The sequence below is a fragment of the Bufo bufo genome, chromosome 2, assembly GCF_905171765.1.
Source record: "Bufo bufo chromosome 2, aBufBuf1.1, whole genome shotgun sequence".
Classification (NCBI taxonomy): Eukaryota; Metazoa; Chordata; class Amphibia; order Anura; family Bufonidae; genus Bufo; species Bufo bufo.
Window position 1 is genome coordinate 502,668,894 of NC_053390.1, and position 7,431 is coordinate 502,676,324.

A 7,431-nucleotide genomic window follows, 5' to 3' on the forward strand; every position below is an offset into this window, starting at 1 on the left:
AGAACAGCATCTGTGGTCAGTTGCCTTTGTATAGCATCTAAGCCTTGTTGGTGATCAATCACCGTATACAAGGACTGTATGTCCAATGTACCCATTATCCAGTTAGGCTCCACCCTCAATTGTTCCAAGATCTCTATAATGTGAGTAGTATCCTTCACATAAGATAGAGATTTCTTCACCAATGTTTGAAGATGAGTATCAATGTACTTGGACAAATTCGAGGTAATGGAGCCTATACTGGATACTATAGGGCGTCCGGGGGGGGGGGGGTTTTCTAGGTTTTTGTGGATTTTGGGCAGACAATAGAAGGCAGGTAGCCTTCCCTGAGTGCCCAATATAAAATCCAATTCTCGTTGGAGAAGAACCTGATCTTGTAATCCTTTTTCACATAGTTCTCCCAATTCATGTTTGAATTGTATCAATGGGTCCTTTAACAGCTTCAGATAGGTATTCGTATCCGTCAGCTGTCTCCAACACTCATCGTTATATTTCCCAGTGTCTAATATCACTGTAGCCCCCCCCTTGTCTGCTGGACGTATAGTAATAGCTTTGTTTTTCTGTAATTCCCTAATCGCTGAAATCTCTCTTCTAGTCAAATTATTATTACTGGCCTTATCTCTCATCTTTCTTAGATCTCCCTCCACACATTTTTGGAAGGTGGCCATTTCTTTACTGATTTCATTACGTGGGTACATTTTTGACTTGTTCCTAAGAGTAGTATATTGGAACAGATTAATCGGCTGACTCCTTGCAGTTTCTAACGGATTTTTAATAAAATGTTTCTTCAGGCAGATCTTCCTGATAAATTTCTGTATTCCTATATACGTGGAGAATTTATCTATTTGAGCAGTGGGAGCATATTTTAAACCCTTACTTAATAGAGACACTTGTGGTTCTGTAAGTGTAGTTGAGCTGAGATTTACAATAACGTTTTTGTTTGGTGTTAGTGATGTTTTCTGTACCTCGTTTCTCTTTCTTTTGCTCCTCCTAGTTTTCCCTCTTCTGACGATTTGTGGTATTGGGATCTGTTGTTGTTCATTTGTTCCTCGTTTGGTCTCCCATAATATTTCCGAGGAGGAGGGGTATGGTAAAAGTTCTCCTCCCTCGGTATTTGGTGTGGGGGATTTTTGTGCCTCAGGTTGTAGTGGTGAGTGGGTGATTGTCGGCGATGATAACTCGGTGATTCCTCCCTTTGTCTCATCCGAGTTTTGTGGTGTGCAGGAGTATGATCTAAAAAATGATGATGTTCTGATAATAGGTCATACCTATTACTAGTTGGTATCGTATGGTGTATCTCCCTATTATCATCCTGCCTATTCATCGCTCTGTCTTCATTCACATATGCCTGTGTTTTGGGTGTGTCAGATTTATACGCACTCCCTCTATATTTAATTCCCTGAGTCTCTGTATATTTTTTAGTTTTCTTATTTATTATATCTGCCTCTGTTTTGTCCAATCCTTTGCAGATTCTATCCTGCCACATCGTATATTCGTCATTTTTGGGGATTTTTTCTAGTTGCTCTTTAAGTTTATCTATTTTCTTATTTAAATCCTCCAGTACTTCTGTTCTCCTTTTAACAATTAAGTTCATTAAGGCAATAGATTGGGAAAACAGAAGGCTATTCCATTCACTCTCAAAAGCATCATTGAGAAGATCTTGTGCTGGAATTTTAATAATCTGCAATCCTTTGGGTATTATCCCATGTTCAATGTAATGCTGTAGCGATCTGATTTCCCAAAATTGCCTCAGCTGCTTCTGAAGCAGACCTTCTAATTCTCTGAAGCTCATTGTTACAGATTTATCTCCTTCTATAGATGTATGGTCATCGGCCATAAATCTATAGGATTCTGCCTTAAGTCTTTTGCTCTGAATATGATGCCATAGGTCCATCCTACTAGCAGAAGGAGCTCACAACCAATGGGCGTTTGAAATGCAAATTAGTTAATTAAATGGAGTGGCTCACTGCTGTTAGTGGGTGGTACGGTGCTACAAACTAATAATTGAGGACGCCCTACCTCAATGTAATAAATGTAATAAGAAGGTAAGAAAGCGAGCACTCGCTCTATGGCACTACTCAGATTTAATAGTTAAAATGGCAAGTTATTACACTTCAAAAATAAAAAATAAAATAATACAATGATAAAACACAATGGTTAAAACACAATATGATTAAAAGGTCGACCTTGTGTGAGGCACTGATAAGATTATCACAATTACATATAGGGGGCTTATTCAAGCATAAACGGTTCTCCAGTGGTGTCCAAATACAAAAGTTATACAACCAATAAGTGAAAAAAGGGGTGATAAAATATTCCTGGTATCAGGATAGTGAGTAAATGATAATGTCCATAATATACAAAATCGTGCTTAAAAAACGTGGAAGTCTGTGAGAAAATATGCAGATCAGAAAAGGGCACCTGATGGAGCGCTACGTATTTGCGCACACTATTATACTTGTGTTCCTTCCTATAGCAACCAAGAGCGCCCAAGTCCCTATGTATGTTCAATACTTCAAACAGTCTATGATAGCCGCTGAAGTCTTACCTCTATCTAGAGGATAGTCCTTCCTAAGAAATGAACGATCTTACCTCCTGTGATATTATATATATATATTATACTCACCCTCCCTGGTCTTCTTTGGTGGGCCCGCGCTGCACTGTCCTGACCCCGTACAGCGTCAGGACATAGTGCACGCACTATGACCTAACGCTGCACATTGTCAGGTGACAGTGCAGCGCGGGCCGGAGAACAAAGGGGAGCGAGACGCCAGACCCGGAGATGAAGAGGAAACGCGGCGCAGTGGAGGTGAGGAGTTTTTTATTTTATTCATCTGAGGTCTGTTAGGGGTTAATAAAGGTCTGATAGGGGTTAATAAAAGGCTGATCTGAGGTCTGATAGGGGTTAATAAAGTCAGTGGGGGGGGTGGAAATTGGCATTTGGCACTAATATACAGGGAGTGCAGAATTATTAGGCAAATGAGTATTTTGACCACATCATCCTCTTTATGCATGTTGTCTTACTCCAAGCTGTATAGGCTCGAAAGCCTACTACCAATTAAGCATATTAGGTGATGTGCATCTCTGTAATGAGAAGGGGTGTGGTCTAATGACATCAACACCCTATATTAGGTGTGCATAATTATTAGGCAACTTCCTTTCCTTTGGCAAAATGGGTCAGAAAAGTCAAAAATAGTGAGCTATCTTGCAGAGGGATGCAGCACTCTTAAAATTGCAAAGCTTCTGAAGCGTGATCATCGAACAATCAAGCGTTTCATTCAAAATAGTCAACAGGGTCGCAAGAAGCGTGTGGAAAAACCAAGGCGCAAAATAACTGCCCATGAACTGAGAAAAGTCAAGCGTGCAGCTGCCAAGATGCCACTTGCCACCAGTTTGGCCATATTTCAGAGCTGCAACATCACTGGAGTGCCCAAAAGCACAAGGTATGCAATACTCAGAGACATGGCCAAGGTAAGAAAGGCTGAAAGACGACCACCACTGAACAAGACACACAAGCTGAAACGTCAAGACTGGGCCAAGAAATATCTCAAGACTGATTTTTCTAAGGTTTTATGGACTGATGAAATGAGAGTGAGTCTTGATGGGCCAGATGGATGGGCCAGTGGCTGGATTGGTAAAGGGCAGAGAGCTCCAGTCCGACTCAGACGCCAGCAAGGTGGAGGTGGAGTACTGGTTTGGGCTGGTATCATCAAAGATGAGCTTGTGGGGCCTTTTCGGGTTGAGGATGGAGTCAAGCTCAACTCCCAGTCCTACTGCCAGTTTCTGGAAGACACCTTCTTCAAGCAGTGGTACAGGAAGAAGTCTGCATCCTTCAAGAAAAACATGATTTTCATGCAGGACAATGCTCCATCACACGCGTCCAAGTACTCCACAGCGTGGCTGGCAAGAAAGGGTATAAAAGAAGAAAATCTAATGACATGGCCTCCTTGTTCACCTGATCTGAACCCCATTGAGAACCTGTGGTCCATCATCAAATGTGAGATTTACAAGGAGGGAAAACAGTACACCTCTCTGAACAGTGTCTGGGAGGCTGTGGTTGCTGCTGCACGCAATGTTGATGGTGAACAGATCAAAACACTGACAGAATCCATGGATGGCAGGCTTTTGAGTGTCCTTGCAAAGAAAGGTGGCTATATTGGTCACTGATTTGTTTTTGTTTTGTTTTTGAATGTCAGAAATGTATATTTGTGAATGTTGAGATGTTATATTGGTTTCACTGGTAAAAATAAATAATTGAAATGGGTATATATTTGTTTTTTGTTAAGTTGCCTAATAATTATGCACAGTAATAGTCACCTGCACACACAGATATCCCCCTAAAATAGCTAAAACTAAAAACTACTTCCAAAAATATTTAGCTTTGATATTAATGAGTTTTTTGGGTTCATTGAGAACATGGTTGTTGTTCAATAATAAAATTAATCCTCAAAAATACAACTTGCCTAATAATTCTGCACTCCCTGTATTATAAATGTAAATTATAAATTGACTACCAACTAAGGACTTAATTAATTTATTATTTACATTTATAATATACTAGTGCCAAATGCAAATTTCCACCACCTCAGTTACTACCAACTAATATTATATATATTATGAGATCTAAAATATCGGTATAAATTATCGGCTATCGGCCTGAAAGTTCACAGATTATCGGTATCGGCTCTAAAAAATCTATATTGGTCGATCTCTAATACCCACTGCTCGTTACAGCTGCCACCAGGGGCTCAATTATTAAACACAGTGGATGAAATGTTTCTTAAAGGGGTTATCCAATTACTGAAACAGCCCCCCAATGTGCAGGGCCCCTCACATATACTTACGCCACTCCTGGTCCCCGCAGCGCCGCTGCTGCTTCTATCTGCACATGGGTGATGTTAGGGAGGCTGGTCCTGTCCCCGGCTGCCATGGGCTGCTCCCCCCCGACACTGGATGTTTTAATCCGTGTGCAGGGAGAAGCGGCAGGGAGTGGGGTAAGTATATTACCTGTGAGGGGCCCAGCAGATTGGGGGGCTGTTTCAGAAATTGGATAACCCCTTTAAAGGAGTTGATAGAAATCCGTTATATCTAACTACCACTGTTGGGGAATGATATAGACTTTTGTTAAGGATTTGCCCCAAAACCCCCACTGTACCCTGTCAATTGCTTTCTCAGGATCTAACGCTAACAGCCTTGGCCCAATCAATTAGAAAGATAATACTCCTTGTAGCATCTTTGGTTTGTCACCCAGAAAAAAACCAAATTAGTCCCTATACAGCAGTGTGTCAATTACGCTGTTTAAGCGATTAGCTAGAATACTAAAATGTATTTTTATATCAGAGTTTAATAGAGAAATGGGGCTAAAATTGTACATGCTATTTAGATTATTCCCCTCGTTTGGGACTGTAATAATTAAACCTTTGAGCATATCATTTGGTAGTGGCCTGTGATAACATGCCAAATAAAAAATCTGAACCAAATATGGGGCAGGGACCTTCTTAAATGTAATATAATACTCATTAAGAAAACCTTCTGGCCCAGGTCATTTCCCGTTAGAAAGATCCCCTATTGCTTCAGAGACTTTGTCCTTGGTAAGTGCGCATTTAATTTAGATCAGGGATGCTTAACCTACGGCTCTCCAGCTTTTGTACAACTACAACTCCCACCATGCCCTGCTGTAGGCTGATAGCTGTAGACTGTCCGGGCATGCTGGGAGTTGTAGTTTTGCAACAGCTGGAGGCCGCTGTTTGAGCATCCCTGATTTAGATAATTGATCATTTGAGAGGTGGAGAAGGACAATCTGGTCTAAGTCTACTTTCACACTCGCGTTTTGGCTTTCCGTTTGTGAGATCCGTCATAGGTTCTCACAAGCAGTCCAAAACAGAATCAGTTTTGCCCTAATGCATTCTGAATGGAAAAGGATCTGCTCAGAATGCATCAGTTTGCCTCCGATCAGTCTCAATTCCGCTTTGGAGGCGGACACCAAAACGCTGCCTGCAGCGTTTTGCTGTCCGCTTGACGAAACTGAGCCAAACGGATCCGTCCTGGCACACAATGTAAGTCAATTGGGACTAATCCATTTTCTCTGACATAATCTGGCACAGTAGAAAACGGATCCGTCTCCCATTGACAATGGAGTTCATGACGGATCCGTCTTGGCTATGTTACAGATAATATAAACGGATCTGTTCATGACGGATGCATGCGGTTGTATTATTGTACCAGATCCGCTTTTGCAGATCCATGACGGATCCGCCCAAAACGCGAGTGTGAAAGTATCCTAAAAAAGCTTTATATCTCTATCACTTAGCTCAGGGCTTGACAAATTTCCGTGGAATCTAGGAGCCAGCTAAAAAAGTTAGGAGCCGTTTTTTTTTTCAACCTTTACAAAGCCTTATTTTCAGCGACAAAAATAACACCTCTTAAATTAACATATAAAGAAGTCTAGAACCAAACAACATGGGCATTGTTTATTATCAGTGTACTGTGATGTCACTGTGTGCCGCATCTCTTCATATTGTTTATTATCAGTGTACTGTGACATCACTGTGTGCCGCATCTCCTCAGTGTTTATCATTGTACTGTGACGTCACTGTGTGCCGCATCTCCTCAGTGTTTATCATTGTACTGTGACGTCACTGTGTGCCGCATCTCCTCAGTGTTTATCATTGTACTGTGACGTCACTGTGTATTGTGACGTCACCTGCTCACAAAAGCTTACAATCTTTAGGGATAGAGATAGGGGTGACACAAAAGGTGAAAGTGCTTGTTTTGTACAATAGTCCGGCCATCTTGGGAGAGCAGGTATAAAGCTGCATGAGCCAGCCACCAGCCGATATATGAAGTACTTCTGGGTACATGGATGCGGTGGAGAGTTTGGTGGAGGATCTGGTTCAGGAAATTATAAATGGGCTACCTGGAGAGGAGTTAGATCATGGGATGTGATAGGCCACCCTAAAAAGATGTGTTTTTAAGGACCGCTTAAATCTGTGTATGTTGTGATTTACCTTATTTCTTGAGGTAGGGCACTCCAGAGAACTGGTGCAGCTCGGGAGAAGTGTTGGAGACGGGAGTGAGAGGTTCGGATTATGGTGGTAAGTCATTGGCTGAACTGAGACCATGGGTAGGATGGTAGACAGAGATGAGGCAAGAGATGTAGGGGGGGGGAGGGGAATGTCAGAACTGTTTCCGTGTCCTATTCTTGTCCCTTTTAGGCATAGTTACAATGGATCCGCAAAAAACAAATGGCATACGGATGTCATCCGTTTTTTTGGTTTTTTTTGCGGAGCCGCAATTTGCGGACTGCAAAACACATACGGTCGTGTGCATGTAGCCTAAATTGGATACTATACTGTATGGGCAACCAGTGCAATGACCGGCATGGGGCGGAGGCATCGGAGTAGCGGTTGGACAGAGAGGTGACCCTGGCTGCTG